The following is a 21,530-nucleotide window of genomic DNA, read 5'->3' on the forward strand; positions in this document are numbered from 1 at the left end:
AATTACTAATATCTCCCAAAATATTGGTCCTATCAACTTGCCGTTTTCACGAGTCTCTTCTTTGACCAAAAATACACAAGTATACCAAACTGCAGCTGTCAGCTCTTCCCGGATTTTGTGTGATGCCCGAGACACACACACACACACACACACACACACACACACACTCTCAAACAGAGTCACTTCCCTTTTATCATATACTCACTGACCATCTTGTTGATTTTTCTTCAGTACAAGATTGTCCTCACTTGTCAGATGATGACAACACTGAACACGCCCATTGTCTCCTGACGGGCAACGCTGCTTCCCGTCCCTCTCCCTGGCAACTGCTTAGCAACGTGAATTAAATCCGTTCCTAATGACTTTAAAAAGGAGAATTTAAAAAAAAAAATTATATTTAATGTCGATATGGGACTACTGCTCAACTGTAGGTACCAAACTGGTCAGTTAAAAATGTCTCCACACACACACACACACACACACACACACACTTCCACTATTATGGTAAAGCTGTTGCCTATCTCCACATCCTGTGGCTTGGGTGCAGATTAGCTCCATCCAGATTTCTAATTGCTTCAAAGTGACTTTGTGCTGCAGGGTCAGAGCCATCTGAAGTGTGTGGCCTCTAACTACCTCTGTGGGATGAAGAGGATGGTTACACATCCACTAAAGTTAGATGACAGGGAATCTACTATTTAAGCAAAGAGGGAAATGATTTGGTTCAACCCCCCCCCCCCCCCCCATAAAATGCTTTAATATGAGTCCCCTAATGTGGCTGAGGGTACAGTTAGTCCCAATCAGTGTGTGGTGGTGTCGTCAGGAGGTACATGTAGTAAATAACCCCAGAACAAAATTATACCCTGAATGTCTGATCTTTAAGCTAATGGAAGCCATGTGGACATAAGATGGCACGGAACCGCCTCAGCACAGCATTTCATTCACAGTCAGATACTTTTACTTGAGTATTTCTATTTCATCTGACTATCACTTCTACATTTACAAAACCACATTATTAGAATTCACCCCAGAATTTCACAGCTATAATTAGAGGATACTTGGTGTATCAGAATATTTCAAGTAACAAATAACAAGTCAACAGTGTCCTAATAAGTTACAGAAAATAATAGTTTGCAGTAATATGTAGTAGTTTGTAGTATTTACATGTGTACTAGTATCCTGGTTATGATTGTATTTATATGACAGAAAATGTTCATGTGTCTGTAAACATGACGGTATAATAACAGTATCTCCATTAGCCATTACTGCTGCTGTTTGTGCCTGTGATGTTCACAGCACAACATATGAATATAATCTGATGTTAAATGTACTTTAATGTTACTGTGGCTGCAGTAAATTGCGTTGTCGATGAGTTGTTTTGGTGTTTTATGGGAGACGGGATCACCAGGTAAACATTGTATAAACATATATAACTGTAGGATATAAAAATAACACATTTTTTAAAGTAAATTTTGTGCAGAATACAAACTGAAAAGTGCCCTCTCATTAATAAGAAAAATACATTAGTCATTAATTAATAAACGAACCTTTCATCAACAAAACATAATCACTTAGCTTCTCAAATAAACTCATTTTGAAAAATATAAAATATAAATGTTGTTAAAATGTTTGTTTGTTTGTTAGCAAGATAACTCAAAAAGTTCAGGACAGATTTTCAGGAAATTTTCAGGAAATGTTGATACTGGCACAAGGAAGAAATGATTAAATTTTGGTGGTGATTGGGGGGCGGGGGGCAGATCTGTCTTGGTGGAGGTATGCGCTCTCTGAGTGCTTTTCTTGTTTTTTTTATATTCGGTACATAATGACTTTGAAAAAAACAAACAAACAAAAAAAAAAGATATAACTTCAAGTACTACTTCCAACTACCCCACTTTGGGAACCCCTGAGCAAGAGTATCCAGGTTCCTTAAAACTGGGATAAGGTTGTACCTGGGATACTGAAATCCAGATACATTAACAAAGACAGGATACTCCTAAACAGAACCAAAGAGCCTGATGTGCATGTAAATACAATCAATATTCGCTACTTCCATATGATCAGATATTAGCTACACAACTTAACCAACAATGGGTCATTCCATGTATTTCATACACACAGACATAATGTAGGATGACAAAGCTGGGATTCATCAGGTTAATTTTATGAAAGAGTCGTTCAGGGTTAATCTTTGGGATTTGACGGAGACTTTACACAGTCATTAATGTTAGACCAATAATTAATGCAACTATGTGTAACCGGTGGTGTCGGACTCAGCGTTGTGTTTTTTGAAGGAGAAGACCCGCACATATAACTTTGGAGGCAGTCTCCGTTTATTGTTTTTTCGGCTCCTGACAAAAGTGGCATGAGACGCAAAAACCTCCAGTCAGCGACCCCCATAAAAAAACCCCTACATCAGGGGTGTCAAACTCATTTTAGTTCAGGGGCCACATTCACCCCAATATGATTGCAAGTGGGCCGGACCAGTAAAATAATAACAATGAAAAAAGTAAAATTACATTATGATAATTTTTTACATCTACGTTTCCTTAAAAATCTGAATAACATGAACAACTTGAAATGTCTTGGAAAAAACAAGTGCGATTTTAACAATATTCTGCCTCAGTTTATCAGTTTATCATTTATACATGTGTATTACAAATTACATTATTATTACAAATACACAAAATATTTAGTAACAGGCAGACTATTGGTAAAATTGCATTTGCTTCTATTAAGACTTTTCCGGTTGTTCATATTTGTTCAGGTTATTCACATTTTTTGTAAAGGATAATTTGTTATTGCACACATTTCCATGTAATTTTACTTTTTTACACTAAAACAAAGATAAAATCTGCCGTTGTCATTATTTATAGGATATTATGATTCTACTTTACTGGTCTGAGCCAATTGAGATCTAAGTGGTCTAACTGTGGAACCTGAATTAAAATGATTTTTTACACCATTGATCGTTAGTATCTTCAGTGTCATTTTTGCATTTCAAAAATTCATCCAACGGGTTGGATTGGACCCTTTGGTGGGCCGCATGTTTGACACCTGTGTCCAACACAAACCAAATTATACACAAATGTGTTTGAGCACATCATAAGCACCTCATACAGTTTACAGCCAGTTCATTTAAAAATTCAATTAGCAGAGGCTAAACCAAAAATTTCCTCTGACTGCACGGCTGCTTATAGAGATCCAGAACAAAAGGGAAGAGGTAAAGGTGCGAAAACTCTAGTTATAGTGGGCAGTAAATTACTCGTTGAGGAACAGACTCAAATTAAAAGTCCCACATACTGACACGGAGGCCCATAATGCCAGGTATTAACCAATTGAACCAATGAAAATAAAATGAACAGATTTTGTGTAATTATAACAAACAATACACAATATTGTCTACATACCCACATTGCTGCAAAATAACTGACCCTGTTACGTATGGACGCCAATATATGCTCATAAGCTTATCGACACAATACCACAGCAAACGTAACAGCATATCCTCATGTAATTTAGACTTTTATTTGAAGCAGCACTTATCAATACCACTTTATAAACCACAGGAAAATGTACAGACAGACCAATATCTGATGAAGTAGAGTCAGCATTTAGCAGATAAAGAGCCCAACATGTCCTCCAGGAAATAGTGGAAGGGTTTAATGGCTGAATATCAGAATTATAGTCACTACTGCTGCTCAGTGGAATCTGGAAATAAACAACTCTCTGGTATCGCAATGAAGTGAGTGTTACAGGGTTTAAGAGAATTTTGCTCTGATTGATAAAGAGGCCAAACTTAGTAAATGCAGTGAATGCAGCGAATGGTCGGAGCTGATTATCCCAAATTTGGGGTCAGGAAAGTGCGGTACAGTTCTTTTAATTGGCTTGCAAACAGCAAAGTCAAATTCAAAATAATAACATAATGCAGGATGTTTTAGCTGAATTAAAATAGAAATGTGTCTGGAAAAGTTTCTAAATGAACCTGAGTGAATGAAAAGAAGAGGTAAGACATGTAAACGACAAAAAGATCATTAAATATGTAAAAAAAAAATAAAAAATAAAAAATCACTATTTTCTATTTTCTTTCATGGCCCTTTTTATTGGGATTGAATATGGAGTTTACTCTTTTGTTTTTTTGTTGTCTCATTTTCATTATTTCCACTATAATTCCAGATTTGCCTGTAGAATTGTTCCTTTGTGACAGTTCTTTCCCACTTTTTTCTCTATTGTTTGGTTAATTGGTATCGTTGTGAGCAAGGTTATAATAGTTTTGGATTTTTCATTATAGTTTAGTTTTATTTAGTTTTGGCTTTTTTTCTCTAATTCAGTTAGTTTTAATTCGTTTTTAGAGCAGGTTTGCTAGTTTTTATTAGTTTTTGTTATTTTCTAAATGCTTAGTTTTAGTTTAGTTTAAGTTTTTTTAAAAAATATCTTTCATCTTCTTATTCATCGTTTTCAAATAAATCCCAGACAGGACTCTGCTGCTTTCTCCCAACTTTAGTCTCCATGTTTCCAGGTAGAGCGGGGACCAGAAGACGACTGTAAACCACAAGTGACGAACCATTAAATATCATATGGTGCCAGCAGCTAAAACTGCTTGAAAGAAATAAATCGATTTTACATCAATCCAATACTGACAAAGACGAAAACGAAGGGAATTTTATCCAGAATTTTTATATGTTTTAGTTAGTTTTGTAAGCACACAGTTTCAGTTAGTTATCGTTTTTTTCTTTAAATTATACTTTTTATTTATTTCAGTTAACAAAATTTTTCTTACAATTCTAGTTTTCGTCATTTTGTTAGTTTTCGTTAACGATAATAACCTTGGCTGTGAGTGTCCTCTTTACTGTCAGGGCACTGTGTAAACTGCTGTTTTTAGAAGTGCTATATAAATAAGGGTTATTATTATATGTGTATACGTATAATCATATATGAGTCCATGAAACTGAAGGGTTACAGCCAATGTTTGTGCAAGAAACAGCTTTAATTTGTTTAAGTGTGACCTTAAACCTCTGTAATCTGACACGAGGACGCCCAGAGTGGAGCCTCGGAGCGGCGGTAACCTACACCCAGCATCTACTGATTTACAGTGGGCTTATTATGGAATGCAGCCTGGATGTGGAGGGGATGGGCGTATGCGGAGGAAAGTCAAAAACATGCAACAGGCCGCTCTCCAAACACAGCCAGGCCGCCAGCCCAGTGATCACGGTCTCCCAAGAAAGCCACTTCTAATAAACATCCAACATCAGAGTGTTTGAAGGGCAAGTCCTCCCTGGTCTCTGCAGCCGCGTTGATATTTACAAACATCTGCAGATTCCCCCTGATGAGACCAAAGGCTGCTCTGTGTACTTCCCATGGGAAAGGCAGCACCGAGCCCACGATGAAACAACATTCCAACCAAACAGCCTTTCCACAATAAATGATAGAAGACAGTATATTAATGTCACACACAGACACCCCCCCCTTCACCCACAGGGACCCCCCCAGGTGGCCACTGGGACTTTCCTTCTGAGAGCCTGGGACACATGAGCCTCATTTGTGGATATTAACACAAACTTGAAAAGCATCACAAGTGGAGATAGACTGTTTAATTGGTGAGCTGACATTTCTCTTCTAAATGTAAAATCAAAAACATGAGCGCGTGGAGATGATTATCTATGATTATATATTCCTTTAAAATTAATCACTGCTTTACTTGTTACATAAACCCTTCATACTAAGTGAAGTTTCATTAAATACTCCCTTTTTTTTTTTACTGCCTGTTTCTTTCTTTTTCCCATCTTAACCTCCTGAGACCCAGGAAAGTAACAGTTTGGGCTTTTTCACATTAAATAATTATCTTGATTGAAAACAGTGTCATCTAACAGTTTTTTCAGATACATTTTTTAACCCATGTAACGCTGCATTATGTAATAACAGTGCAATGTGTAAAAAAGTAATCATTTTTCACTTCATTATGTAACAACATGCCACATTTTGTAATAAAAACTCTTGAACGTATTTTGTTATAAACTTTGCTGCATTTTGTAATCATTTATTACATATTACAACAGTTATTACAAAATAATTTACTACATATTACAACAGTTACAGGGTGGGGAAGCAAAATTTACAATATTTTGAGGCAGGGATTGAAAGACAGTGTATGACCAACTAGTTTATTGAAAGTCATGAGAATTTAAATCTTCAAATCATATTTTACTGCATTTCTAACGGTCTTGTTGTCTACCTCAAGTTCAATTGCCATTTTTCTCATGGATTTGGTTGGATCCTTTAGGATTTTGGATTTGAGAGCTTTAATAAAAGCTTTGGTACGTTTTTTGTTGCTTCCTCCACTTCCAGACTTTCTCATAATAGTTTTGCTCATAGTCATTCTCTTCTTTCCATTATAAACAGTCTTTATGGACACTCCAACTATTTTTGAAATCTCCTTCGGTGTGACGAGTGCATTCAGCAAATCACACACTCTTTGACATTTGCTTTCCTGATTACTCATATGGGCAAAAGTTTCTGAAAAGGTATGGATAATAGTGTTAGGTGTGATTATGACATCAATATTTGTTTGGTTTCGAAACAACTGATGTAGTGCCTGCTGAGAAAAAAACAACTAAATGTTCATTGTAAATTTTGCTTCCCCACCCTGTATTACAAAATGCAGGTGTAACACTTTTTTTTTTTTTTTTTGGTGCATTATGGAATAACCCATCAAAATTGATGCCTTGACTGGAAAAACCATCATACCAGCAGAACAGCAGTTAGCATTCCAGCTTAACTAGAATTAATTTTTAAAAATCGGACCAATGGCCCTGTAGCTTACCGGCCAAATTAAAAGCTTTGGGAAATGTGTCCAGATGCCATTTATTATCACCCAGTTATGTGTATTTATTATATTACAGAAATAGCCCATGTTTTGGTCATATTCCAATCAGATCTGCAAAAAATTCAAATTCCAACTTGATATCATTGATACTTACTGATTTATTGGATCAATCCACTTCCTATCTCATACAATGTGGAAATTTTTCAAAGTCACACCAAATCCAGAATCAGATCCGGATCCAAATAATTTCACTAACTTTTGTTGACATCATCATAAAGAAGCTGTATACCAAGTCTGAAGTCAATCGGAGTTGTAGTTTCGGAGAAGAAGACAATTGAAATTTTTGTAACGGACGACAGACAACGACAGATGCCGCCGCCGGACACCACATAACAACAATAGCTTATGGCCTGTTGGCCGGTAAGCTAAAAACTACTCAGATGTTTCAATGGTCAAGCATAAATCAAATGTAACTGTATTCATTATAATGGAGAATGTGTTTGCAAGATAGAGACAAAAGCTGCACTAATTAGGTATTACTGACAAGAAACTTACTGATGCACAGACGTTTGGAAGACACAATATGTATAAGATATTACAAAATGCAAAATTCTTACATTATTACATATTGCACTTGTCATACCCGCAGCCAGACGTTAGTCTGGTCTCGTCTGTCTTTTATGTTTTGTTTGTCGTTTCCTGTTTTATTTTGTTAAGTTTCCCCTCATGTGTCTTGTCTGTCGTCTTTACTTCCTGTTCTCTGTTCTCCCTGACCTCTTACCTGATTACCTGTCTCCGCCCTGATTTGCTCCACCTGTGTCTAGTTGTCTTCCCTCCCTTTTGTGTATTTAAACCCTGTCCTTTCCCCTTGTCAGTCGCCAGTTTGTAACTCTTGTAGTTCTTACCAGCGTCTTGACCTCGTTTGTTCGTTTTGTCTGCCTGTTGTGACCCTTTTTGGATTCCTCGGTTTTTTGCCTACTGCCTGCTCCCTGTCGGTTTTGTCTGCCTCATTGGATTTCCTGGTTTCGATCTTCTCACCCTGACTTTCTGGTACGTGAGTATTTGTCTAGCCCTTATGTCCTGTTGCCTGAGTGATAGCCTGCCTGTGCATGACCTGTTTCCGTCCCTGACCTCCCTTTGCTTTTCCCCAGTCGGGGAAAATACCCCAAACGCCGCTCGGGGAGACGGGCTGCCGCCCTCGAACCGGAGGACGAATCAGAGGAGGATATCTCCCACCTTTATCCTCAAGATTCTGTCATTATTATTATTCTTTCACCTGTGTGTGAATAATAAATCCTTTGAACCTTATTTTTGTGTCCGAGTTACTGCATTTGGATTCAGAGTTTGTACTAGCCGCATTACAGCACTATTATTACATAACGGGGCTCTACAACCCACAAAAACCCAAACAGCAACTGGTGACCAAAACCACCTACTGACCTAAACTGCTCCACTAATCCTATTAATCCATGTAAATAATTGGTGTAAAATACAGTTCTGTGAGACCAGGTTGATGGAAGTGATGACAGAGAAGTTGAGGTGCTCTCCATTTTGGCAGGTTCAGAAAACGAAGTATACGAAAATCACAAAAGATACAGCCAAGGCTATTTGTCCCGAAGTGCCAGCTGTTCGGTAAACACAACAAACGAACAGAGAAATCACGCTGTGTTTGCAGTAATTCAAGTATTTTCTTCCACCTAGGATAGGAGAGTTACACACTGTACCTTTAAGAAAGGTTAAGAAGAGAGAAAAACTCATTTCTTTTTTAACTGCCACAAAAGTAGCACTGGGTCTTCATGGGTTAATGGAATGTCCTTTGCAGTGGATAACACTTTTAGTAAAGCTGTGAAACTCTTCTCAAAAATGCGTCGCTGGGTTTCAAGAGGTTAAATTCTGTTTGAGTAGATTTTCTGCTCAATCGAAAGTATAAGGAAAAAAATGATTGGCTTTTAAAAATCGACATAATTCATGGTGGTCCACAGACTAACGGAACTATTTGTGTTTCTAACGGTTCAGTGGTTCCAAAAGGACCCCTCTGTATTTTTTTGTCACCCTGTTGCATATTGTCCAAAGAGCATAAACCCCTCCAACAGATCCCATTAATCCAACCGAGATCAAATGAATTGTAAATGAGCAGCTCGGAGCCAACCAGCCATCAGCATCATGCAGCTATCTTTGATCTGAGGCAAACAGATGTATGAATTAGCTGGAAACATACTCCGTATATTAGGGCCAACTTAACAAGCCCCCTCTAATCCTCCCCGACTGCAGGGCTGTGGATGTGGACGGGGCCAGTGGGTACAGTGTGCAGTGGGTGTGCCAGAACAGGAAACAGCACTCATCCTGTGCCACCTTCTGCTCTTTTTGCAAGCAGGAAATACCACCACGACCTGACGCTGATAAGAACAAGGAGGACAAGGAGCTGAGCCGCAGCCACGTGGTGAAACCCTGCCAGACAAAAGGGAACCATATACTCTGTGTTTATGTGTGAGCGAGAATAAGAGGCCGAGAAAGAGGAAGGGAACTGACAGAGATGACAAAAACAAACACAAGACATACAGTATTGCAACAGTGGAAACCTTGTGTTTAACAGCAGTAGAAGAACCCAGACCTCACAGGGTCATCTGAAAAGTCTGACACAAGGTTAATCTGGGTTTTAATGAAATCATTTGGTCTGGTTAGTTTTAGTTTTTTGGATGTTCCATTTTAAGAACAGATGACTACATTATCTACACCAGTGTTTTTCAACCATGGGGTCGGGATCCCACATGGGGTCGCCTGGAATTCAAATGGGGTCACCTGAAATTTCTAGTAACTGATAAAAAAAACAAACAAACAAACAAAAAAAACTTACTCATAAAAAATATATGGTGAGTTGACAGAGACAATCTCAATCCATAAAAGACATGACAAACTCTGAAGCTGAAACTGAAGCACTGTGGTTCTGTTTATCTGTCAAATGTTCATTGTGGTCAGTTTCAGATGCTGCAGCTCTTTCATAATTCATAGTTTGAGTTCTTGTTTGTTCAGTATTAATTGTCAGCCTTGTAAATCCAAGCTGGACTGACTGTACATATCCTGACCAAGGAAAATCAAATTCTCACTTTGTGCAGTAATCTACATCTGGCTTTTCTGCCTCCGTCCATAAAAATATAAATTATATAGACCAGGGCTGTCAAACTCATTTTGGTTCAGGGGCCATATTTAGCCCAATTTGATCTCAAGCGGGCCAGACCAGTAAACTAATGACTTAAAAACCTATAAATAATGACAAATACAAGTTTTTCCATTTTGTTTTAGTACAAAAAAAACCCCAATTAAATTATGAAAATATTTACATTTTACAAAAAAGATGTGAATAACCTGAAAAAACAGAAATTTCATTTGAAAAATGTGTGCAATTTTAACAATATTATGCCTCGACTTATTATTTATACATATACATTACACACAGTGTTACACAAACATTTGGTAACAGGCAGAATATTGTAAAAATTTTGGAGTTTGGAACTAAAATTTGAACATTTTCTACAATATTCCATCTCTTATTATTAACACAACTACAAATCACAGTGGATCCATAAATTCACTAAACATTTAGTAACAGGCAGAATATTGTTAAAATTGCACATTTCAGGTTGTTCATCTTTGTTTATATTTATGTATTTATTTGCATTTTATTGTGAAAGAATAGTTTTGTAAATGTAAATATTTTCACAGTGTAATGTTATTTTTTTCACTTATATTTTTTCCACATTATTTTTCACAAAGAAAATTTGTAGTTGTCATTATTTGTAGGTTATTGTGTTGTTATTTTTTACTGTAGATCACATTGGTCTGTATGTGGAACCTGAACCAAAATGATTTGGACAACCTGGACTGTTAAGGGTTAATTTTTGCACTTTCATCCCGCGGGCCGGAATGGAACCTTTGGTGGGCCAGATTTGGCCCCCGGGCCGCATGTTTGACACCTGTGATATAGATTAAATGTCCTCTAAAATTAACGTTTATTTGCAACATAGTATAGCAAACTATTACATGATCAAAAACAAATTAATTTTAGCAACCAAAAAAAAAAGGTCTCCGTTCTGAATGTCTGGGGTCAGCAGAAATTTGTGATGTTAAAATGGGGTCACAAGCCAAAAAGGGTTGGGAACCACTGCTCCACACATTCTGCATCTTGAGTATCAAATGTTGGCATGTTACTAATTCAGCTTATGTTTAACTTCTTCCAAAATCTACTTTTTTTCTTCTTTGGCAACTGTATTCTTGTGTAACTTCCTGTGATTGGTCTAAAAGTCTGAAAGTCTTCTAAAAAGTCTATAACTAGATGAACCAAACCATGTCTCAGACTAAAGCGGGCACACACATAAATCTGAGGAGATTTTTTATCTGTCACAGACCCCACACATGAAGATAAAAAATCAGGCATTGAACAGTTTTGATCGTACTGTGTGTGGTATGCTCCGATAATCTCAGCACACCACACACATCAATTCTGTCCCACCACTAATCTAAAATCTAGTCCACCAAGACACAAATTTCGCGTGATCAAACGTGATCTAACAAAAACGAAGAAGAAACATAGCAACAACCGGAAAAGACAACACACAGCATGGAAGAGGACATACAAGAGAAAGGAATGATGGTGTTCTTGGGACTATTTTTGACGGAAAAATCCTGAATTTCTAAGGTCCACTTTATGTTTCAGGTCGGCCATGTTTGTTTTTATTTACGCCTGCTTCCTTGTTCCTCAGTCAGCTCGCTTCTTGATTGGCTACATTCCGTTCCACATCACAATTCACAGAGTCATGACTCAGGAGTCGTTGGTTTTCCCCACACACGTGAAGATTTTTGGTCGTAAATATTGAACAAGTTTAGTATTTACGATTGTCGGCCCTGACCTGTTTCGGAGCCAATTATCAGGACAAACTGACTCTTAACACACCTCAGACCACGGGATAATCTGATAGGATAAACTTATAAAACATAAGATAATGTGGCGTTTGCCGTCCTTGGTCGAGAACGGGGGAAAATCGGAACAAAAACAGCCAGATAAGAAACTCTTTTGACTGGACCAAAAAACAGCAGCCTGAGCCACACCTGAAGCTAAAACAGAAAAGTCCAGCACAAACAGATGGATTTGAAAGCATCCCTGGTTCTAGAACACTAACAGAGCTTTTCAGTTGGTTGTTTATTTATGTTTCTATAAAGTACGTCAAGCTGCAGACACATAGTAGCTTTAAAGCATAACTTCTATCTGATACACCATCAAACTGGTTAGAGTTACAGTACAGTTAGGAAAAGTAGTCTGGCTGGGGTATCATGTGCTGCAGTGGGTGCATCGTGTAATAAAATGTAGAATTGTCGAATTGTAGAAATGAACTGTTGTCTAGTAACCTACAAAGAGCAGGCAAATGAGTCCAATGACACGCAAAAAAGTAGTAAAATATATGCAAAAATGTTTCCATCCAACTTGCTCAGTACCTTTGGTCTGTCTATTCCATGTTTTCCACAGTCACTCCATGAGTTCAAATGTAACTCCATAAATCTGTTTACTGGTTCCCATTGAAAAGAAACACCACATAGCCTTTGATCAAAGTATTAGAAAGTGTTCAGATGGATGAGAACCATGAAGAAACAACTTTTAGAGTCAAAGCGACAAAGTGATAAAAGCTAGAATTACTGTTGTTTTCTCCATTGGACACAGACATAAATGAAAAGAATGGAATCTGATGATGAAGTGGCAGCGTTTCTTCTATACGAGCGAGTTTCATTATGAGGCTTATCAAGAAATACATTTATTATGGGATGTTATTATCCTTGCTAAGTTTTCGTTTGTTGATTCATAGTTCAGACTAAACTATGACAGCTCTGACCTTGTTTGTTGGACTCCAAACAGATCTTTAGTTCAGCTACTGACAAAACAAACCGGACAGAAAAAAGAGGTGATTTGTGGTTTAACTGTGGCTAAGCTAACAGAGCTAAGCTAACAAAGCTAAGCTAACAGAGCTATAATGTAAACTATCAGCTGATGCAGCATGTGAAGATTATAAAATACAATGTTATTTTCGCTGACTGTTAAAATAAGCAGCTATGAGTTTTAGTTTGAAGAAGAAAACATGATAATACCATAAAACAGATGTGTGTAAACATGAGCTTTATACTTTATTCAGTGAGTGAAACAGTCTGTGGACACATAGTGTTAATTCAGAAGTGGATTTGGTCTAACTCAGGGGTCACCAACCCTCAGGGGTGTCAAACTCAGATCCTCAAGGGCCGGTATCCTGCATGTTTTAGATGTTTCCCTCTTCCAACACACCTGATTCAAATGATAAGCCTATCATCCAACTCTGCAGAAGCCTGATAACGACCGTTAGGTGTGCTGGAAGAGGGAAACATCTAAAACATGCAGGATACTGGCTCTTGAGGACCGGAGTTTGACACCTGTGCCAACCCTGGTCCTCGAGGGCTACCATCCTTCATGTTTTAGATGTATCCCTCTTCCAGCACACCTGATTCAAATGATAAGCCTATCATCAAGCTCTGCAGAAACCTGACAACGACTGTCAGGTGTGCTGAAAGAGGGACACATCTAAAACATACGGGATTACAGTTACGGGAGTACAGTTGGTGTCGGCTGCTGCCTTATTGGTAAAAGAATAAAGAAAGAGAAAAAAAAAAACATGCGGGATAGTAGCCCTTGAGGACCAGGGTTGGTGACCCCTGGTCTAACTGTTCTGGTACAAGCCCCCCTTTGCTTTTGAGAGTTGGAATATACTATTTATTTATTTATTTATTTAGGGGGGCGGCCATGGCTCAGGTGGCGGTTCGAATCCCGCTCTATCCTAGTCAGTCTGTTGTGTCCTTGGGCAAGGCACTTCATCCTCCTTGCCTCCAGTGCCACTCACACTGGTGTATGAATGTGTATGAATGTTTGGTGGTGGTCGGAGGGGCTGTAGGCGCAAATTGGCAGCCACGCTTCCGTCAGTCTGCCCCAGGGCAGCTGTGGATACAATGTAGTTTACCACCACCAGAGGGAGAATGTGAGAGTGAATGAATAATGGATCAATGATGTAAAGTGCTTTGGGTATCTAGAAAAGCGCTATATAAAATCCAATCCATTATTATTATTATTATTTTAACAACTTTGTACGGTGACCTTGAATGTCCTGAGAGGCGCCGATAAATGAAATGTGTTCTTATTCTTACCACATAATAGTAATGTAGTTCTCAACACCGGTCTTTTTTTGGTGGTCTCGGTCTTGTCACAGACTCAGCTCATTTGGTCTTGGTCTTGTCTTGGCCTAGGACATAGTGGTCTCAATGAGATTTGTCCAAAAACCGCATCATCCGAGAATAGTATCATTATGTATTACACGCCCTCTTCAAGACACAAGGACCACTTACTAGAAAGGACAATATGAATCTGATTTAACTAGTCATGATACTTCACAGCAATGCCTTTTGCTCTACAACTGATGTGAGTAATCATGTCATGTCGATTCTACCTCTAGTCTGTTTTCTGTCTTGGACTTAGACTTGGTCTTGGTCTTGTCTTAGTGTGTCATGGTCTTGGTCTTGTCTTGGTCTCGGTCAACACTACTGTATAATAATACTGCACAGAACCTCTTTAAACATTTTACAGTGTATTGTGCCAAAACACTGTTACTTAACGTGTTTTTAAATGAATTTTAAGGTCTTTGTTACTTCTTCGTATTCACAGTATTATAGCTGGTGTCTGTAGTTCGACACTTGTGACGCTCTTTGTGGATGTGCTTTAAATGTGTTCCATATCTGGGCAGTCAGCCAACATGTTCATGCTCTTAACTCAGTGAGAATTATGTCAAACACTTTAAGACGCAGTTAAAAATGCACGGCTGTGACGTCAGACGCTCAAATGGATTCAATTTAACGCCTCATTCCGTGAGCTTTCCCTCGGTCGGAACACTCGCCCCCCCCCACGGTTTATTCGTAAATTCCCTGTGACTGTGAACATGCATTCATTTTTCAGACGCTCCATGGAAATTCCGGCTCCTCTTGTATAACTGTGATCATGAAAAAACCTGCTCGCAGTGTCTTCCTTTTAAACAAACTGTGCATGACACAGAGTGAAATTGAATCTCTGTATGTTCATTCAAAGCCGGTGCATCAACACAGCATGCAAATGACAAGAAAATTACACCCTTCGCCTAATAGAGCCATTGTAGGCTTTATTTAGTACACACACCATATTACAGTTGTATGTAGTGCAGCTAATGAGGCTCACAACAAGCAGATGATTGAATATTTTAACATATTCTCTCAGCTGAATATAATTTGCACAGATTTCCAGATGTCAAAGCTGAATATTGATGGTAGCCTCTGCTGGATGCACTGCTCTCAGATAAAATGATTTTTCCATTTGGGCCATGGCATCAATTTCACATTTACTCATCAGTTTTAATGAAGTTCACTGTGGTTTTTGGGCCCAGACACCTTTTTTTTTTTTTTTTTTCCCCCTCTCCCAGATCCCAGCATGTTTATCCAAACACAGAGCCTGCCAGCTTTCTCACTGGGAGGAATTTTCTTCCAGTGCGCTCCCACCAGCTCTCCTGACACAGGCATGATTTAAATACCTCAGGAAATTTGACTTTTGCACTCATCTCCATTCAGGTGCAACAGGGAGACTCTTAAAACTTTGTTTATTTTTGCTTTTGGCTGGAATCTCATCATGGGATCCGATCAGAAATATAAAGTACTTTCCCAGAAAATTCAGCAAAGTGACTTAGTTGTTCCAAACTGGCCCCTCAAGCATCATTTACTTTCTTAGGGTCTAATGTGTGACTGTTGCTGTCTTTAAGAGGGTGTAAAGACTAAAAATGTGAACACCACTGTATTTGACATGAATCTGGATGATGCTAATGTTTACGTTACAGGGGTTATATGTGCTTCTACAAAACTGGGTTCATTTTGGTATCTGGCACTTTTAGACCCAATAATAAAAGACACATTTAGACATACAGTATTTCCCCCCAGGATGTACCTAATGATGACCTCAGTTAAATATAATATATATATATATATATGTATATATATATATATATATATATATATATATATATATATATATATATATATATATATATATATATATACAGGGTGGGGAAGCAAAATTTACAATGAACATTTAGTTGTTTTTTCTCAGCAGGCACTACGTCAGTTGTTTTGAAACCAAACATATATTGATGTCATAATCATACCTAACACTATTATCCATACCTTTTCAGAAACTTTTGCCCATATGAGTAATCAGGAAAGCAAATGTCAAAGAGTGTGTGATTTGCTGAATGCACTCGTCACACCAAAGGAGATTTCAAAAATAGTTGGAGTGTCCATAAAGACTGTTTATAATGGAAAGAAGAGAATGACTATGAGCAAAACTATTATGAGAAAGTCTGGAAGATACTATTAAAGAAGAATGGGAGAAGTTGTCACCGGAATATTTGAGGAACACTTGCGCAAGTTTCAGGAAGTGTGTGAAGGCAGTTATTGAGAAAGAAGGAGGACACATAGAATAAAAACATTTTCTATTATGTCAATTTTCTTGTGGCAAATAAATTCTCATGATTTTCAATAAACTAACTGGTCATACACTGTCTTTCAATCCCTGCCTCAAAATATTGTAAATTTTGCTTCCCCACCCTGTATGTGTATATATATATATATATATGTATATATATATATATATATATATATATATATATATATATATATATACTCTTGCTCTGAGCCATCCCAAAATTACTGAATTTTTAATAAAATATTGGGGCCAAAAATAGGACCAAAATTGGGACAGGAAAAGCTACCTATGTGTCAGACACTGTGTTACGTTTGTCAATCCTAGTGGTTTTTCTAATTCAGACATGTGGGTTTTTCATGAATCTCAGTCTCATTCCAGATTTTGTGTGTAATCCATTGTGTCCACGTGCATTACATGCAGAACCTTCCCATTTAAACACATATAAATCGTGAGAGATTTTGCAGCAGTGGTCATTTTTGTGAAACACTCTGCCTTGCATAATTAGTTCAATTCCCAAAATGTACCTGTGATAGAATAAAGAGATATTTGAAAAAATAGTAGCACATAATTTTAGTGTCCTTTTTATCGTGTTATATACAAATTTTTGTATATAAATAATATAAAAATGTGTTTTAGCTGAAAAATAGTTTCTCTTTTATCTCAGTAAATATTTATTTTTAAAATAGACCCAAAGTGCTTCCAAACTTGCTTCATAACATTAATCTACATCTGGTTTGAATTTTTAGCCTCCATGTCCTGTTGTAGGGACCAGTTTCATAGAAGCACTCATATGTATTGTTGAGCACAGGGACATCATACACCAGGACACCCTTACAGCTACTAAAACCACCAACAAATCAACACTATGTATCCACAGACTGTTTCACTCACTGAATAAAGTAGAAAACCCACAGTTTACACACATTTATATTATAGCATCATCAAGTTTTCTTCTTCAAACCAAAACCCATCAGTCAAAATTACAGTCTCATAATCATCACATGCTACATCAGCTGATAGTTTACATTATAGCTCTGTTAGCTTAGCTCTGTTAGCTCAGCCACAGTAAAACCACACATCACCTCTGTTTTCTGTCCAGTTTGTGTTGTCAGAAGCTGAACTAAAGATCTGTTTGGAATCCAACAAACAAGGTCAGAACTGTCACAGCTTAGTCTGAACCGAGGATCAACAAACAAAAACTTAGATAATAACATCCCATAATAACTTTATACCTTCATAAACCTCATAATTAAACTCACTCGTGTGGAAGAAATGCTACCATTTCATCATCAAACTCCATTTTTTTTCATTTACAGCTGAGTCCAGTGGAGAAAACAACAAGAGTGGTTCTAGATTTTATCACTTTGTCAATTTCCTTGACTCTAAAAGTTGTTTCTTTATGGTTCTCATTCCATCTGGTCACTTTCTAACACTTTGGTCAAAGGCCTTGTGGTGTTAGTTTTCCTCACCATGTGACACCGGCAGAGTGACTCACTACTCCCTCTAGTGGTCACATAAATGCCCAGACCCGTCACTGTAAATAATTCAGTTTATACCTTTACAATAAAATACACTGAGATCTATGGCAGAACTTTAGAGCTCTTTTTTCTAAACACTAATGATATTTTAAAGCATATAGTGATTTTAGTTTTTTTGAAAATGTAAAAAAAAACAGTCCCTTTAACAAAGAAAAACTGTTGATTGTTTTAGTGCTAAGGCATTGTTGGCTAAACTACTTACAGGGTGGGGAAGCAAAATTTACAATATTTTGAGGCAGGGATTGAAAGACAGTGTATGACCAGTTAGTTGATTGAAAGTCATGAGAATTTATTTGCTACAAGAAAATTGACATAATAGAAAATGTTTTTTTTCTGTGTGTCCTCCTTCTTTCTCAATAACTGCCTTCACACACTTCCTGAAACTTGCGCAATTGTTCCTCAAATATTCAGGTGACAACTTCTCCCATTCTTCTTTAATAGTATCTTCCAGACTTTCTCGTAATAGTTTTGCTCATAGTCATTCTCTTCTTTCCATTATAAACAGTCTTTATGGACACTCCAACTATTTTTGAAATCTCCTTTGGTGTGACGAGTGCATTCAGCAAATCACACACTCTTTGACGTTTGCTTTCCTGATTACTCATATGGGCAAAAGTTTCTGAAAAGGTATGGATAATAGTGTTAGGTATGATTATGACATCAATATATGTTTGGTTTCAAAACAATTGACGTAGTGCCAGCTGAGAAAAAACAACTAAATGTTCACTGTAAATTTTGCTTCCCCACCCTGTATATCTCCAGTCTTTTATCATAATTCAATAGTAACACTGTTAAACTGCTTTTTTCTATTAAATGCATCATAAACATGGACTGAACGGCAGAACTTAATCATACTTGAAACAATTCCTTCTTTATAAAACAAACCTGTTTCATATCTTAGTAGATGTTATCAGTTATGGATAACACTGATATGATTTATTCAAACTAAACATGATGAAGCAGTTTTTAGCCGTTATGCTGCACAGGAACAAGATATAATACTAACTGAACTGAAATCAGCCCCAAATATGAACATTTTTCCTCTTTTCATGTGTTTATGAATAAACTCTGTTCAGTCTCATCCTTTAAATGCACTTTTTTTTATTTTAATGTCTTGCTTTACTCTATTTTAATTTTAATGTTAATTTTATGTATGATTTTAATAGAATTGTTTTTCTTTTATTCCTGCATATTAAAACTACATTTTATCTTGAATGATTTTAATGTCGTTTTTCCCTTTTTTGATTTTAACCCTTTCGTGCATGAATTATGAGAACCTTAGTCGAGACTTTTTTCCGGGGTGTTTTTATTCCTCTTTAGGCATGTAAAAACAATGCAACTGCTATTTTAATATTTTATTTATGAACCTATTTTTCATGGTGTTACAAAATGTCCACCATACTTTTAACTTTTGAAGCAAAGAAATGTGTATTTAACCCTTTCATGCACGAATTATGAGAACCTTAATCAAGATTTTTTTCCTGAGTGTTTTTATTCCTCTTTAGGCATGAAAAAAACAATGTGATTGAATTTTTTTTTTTTTTTTTTTTTTTAATGAACCTATTTTTCATGGAGTTACAACAACGTCCACTCAGCTGGACACCATGCGTTTAATTTTTGAAGCAAAGAAACATGCATTTACTGTCATACTGTGTGAAAACTATGAAATAAATGTTTTTTTTAATGTTGCTAATCTGATGTTTTCTCACATTTTAACATACTATAATAGTAGTTATTACTCACTGAAATAATATGCAAAAAACAACAAAACACAACAACTTAAAAAAACAAAACAAAACAAAAACTGTTAATTACAGTCTAATAACTAACAATTGATTTACACTCAAATATGTTTCTGCGGATCAGGTTTATCAAGAACAGGAATGTTACAGTAACGGTATGAATTGCAGTGTATTATGGGATGGTGCATAAGTATCCACTGTGTTGGTTGATATGCAAGTAAAACAACAAAATCCATGAATCTACAAGAGAACAGCTGTAGAATAACTGTCCACTGGAGTGACCACTGTGCATGAAAGGGTTAATGTAACTTCAGTGTCTTGCTTTTTTTTTCTTCTGTGATTTTTTTTATGCCTTTGTAAAGCACTTTGAGTTTCCCTGTGTATGAATAGTGCTGTACAAATAAACTTGCCTTGCCTATTGTCTTCTTTATTACCATCTTTTTGTGTTATTATGTTCTTAGTTTCTCATAGAAAACATTAGAACACACTAACACTTGGACCTGGACTCCGTAACAGAATGGATCTTGTATTTCACTGGGACTTTCCTGGATAAATAAAGGATGAATAAAGTAAACATAAGATGACAAATCTGAACTGAAGCCCACCTACCTGAACCTTATTTGCCACTGAACCCCTTCCTTTTCCAACTTTAAAATCCGACCTTTTCCTTTTAATTGTGCATGCGTCTCTCTCTCTCTCTGCGAAAGAAAGACACTGTTTTCCACATTGTAAAAAAGCGTCTTACAACATAATCAGCTGCTGTGTGAACAATACCATGGCTGTCACTTGTGCGCTGGCTTTTGTTGACACTGCTGGATAACAGAGCTGCTCTTTTCTGTCTAAGTGCTGCCTCTCTCCAGCTGTTTTCTGCCTCTTTGCTGTACGGATGTTGAAATTATACTTGCTGAAAGAGAAGATTTTTCATGATATTTTAATGCAAGATGAAGACATCCTGGGAAGTAAGATAAAGAATTCAAAGATATCAGTATCTTGCAGTGAATTTGCAACATTTATACTTTTTTTTTTTTTCCCCCAAGCAGCAGAGCAGACCAGCCCTCAGCCATAATAGATTAGTAAAGGAGCGTTTCCTTAAATGTGCTTTCACTGTGCTAAGATTAAATTCTGAGTGGGAGTAGGCAGAGCAGTCCACAGCTATCCATTCACGACTATATATTCTGGCATAATGTACTTGATACAAATAAAAAAAAAGAAAAAAAACCCCATTTCGCCACAGCAGCCCATTTTCATGCATGCTGGTCCTGTCCTAAAAATCTGCAGAGGAAATGGATCACACTGCATCTATTTCCAGGACAGCCTCAGTGGTCCAGCCTCATTAAAATGCATTGCTATTATGGCTCAACTTTTACCTCAAGTTGCTGCCTAAGCTCTTTGTTTTAAGTGCAGCTGCTATGAGGTGAATTTCCCCCTCACTGTGGGATGACCTCAGCGCATAGAGACATTGTTACAGGAACACGAGGTGAAAAGGTTTAACGTTTCCTATCTGATAAGAATGACCTTAAAAAAAAAAAAGAAAAAAAAAAAAAAAAAGGACAGTGTGTGTATGCGTGCTGGTCCATCTGGCTTTATCGTGCTGGGATTTTCCGACGGCCCCGGCCCTGGCCTCGTCTGCATCATCCCACCACTGGCCAGACGACAACAACAATGATAGTAGCAGCTTTGTGTTGTTTTATTGTCGTGACAGGAAAACCGCCGCTGCTACTGCTGCCTGTTACCGTCCTGAGGAAAGCGTGTGGTCACCTGAAGTCAACCCCAAAATTACAGCTTGCATTCAAGACTCTGATTTTTCACGACAGCCTATTGTGTCTGGGACAATCTGTGGCAGGCTGCAAAGGAAAGTGGAGTGGCAAAGT

The 21,530-nt window shown here is 37.3% G+C and overlaps 1 protein-coding gene across 1 annotated transcript in view; it reads right to left on the reverse strand.

The window, feature by feature from the left end:
- The window catches only part of LOC115428716 (TGF-beta receptor type-2-like), a 108,992-nt gene extending 88,671 nt beyond the window's left edge, over window positions 1-20,321 (reverse strand). Inside the window, exon 1 of the mRNA XM_030147901.1 lies at window positions 20,269-20,321. The gene's annotated coding sequence lies outside the window, so the exon portion shown is untranslated. The remainder of the gene's footprint in view (window positions 1-20,268) is intronic.
- Window positions 20,322-21,530: the final 1,209 nt, after the last annotated feature.

This window comes from Sphaeramia orbicularis, chromosome 11 (genome assembly GCF_902148855.1).
Source record: "Sphaeramia orbicularis chromosome 11, fSphaOr1.1, whole genome shotgun sequence".
NCBI lineage: Eukaryota > Metazoa > Chordata > Actinopteri > Kurtiformes > Apogonidae > Sphaeramia > Sphaeramia orbicularis.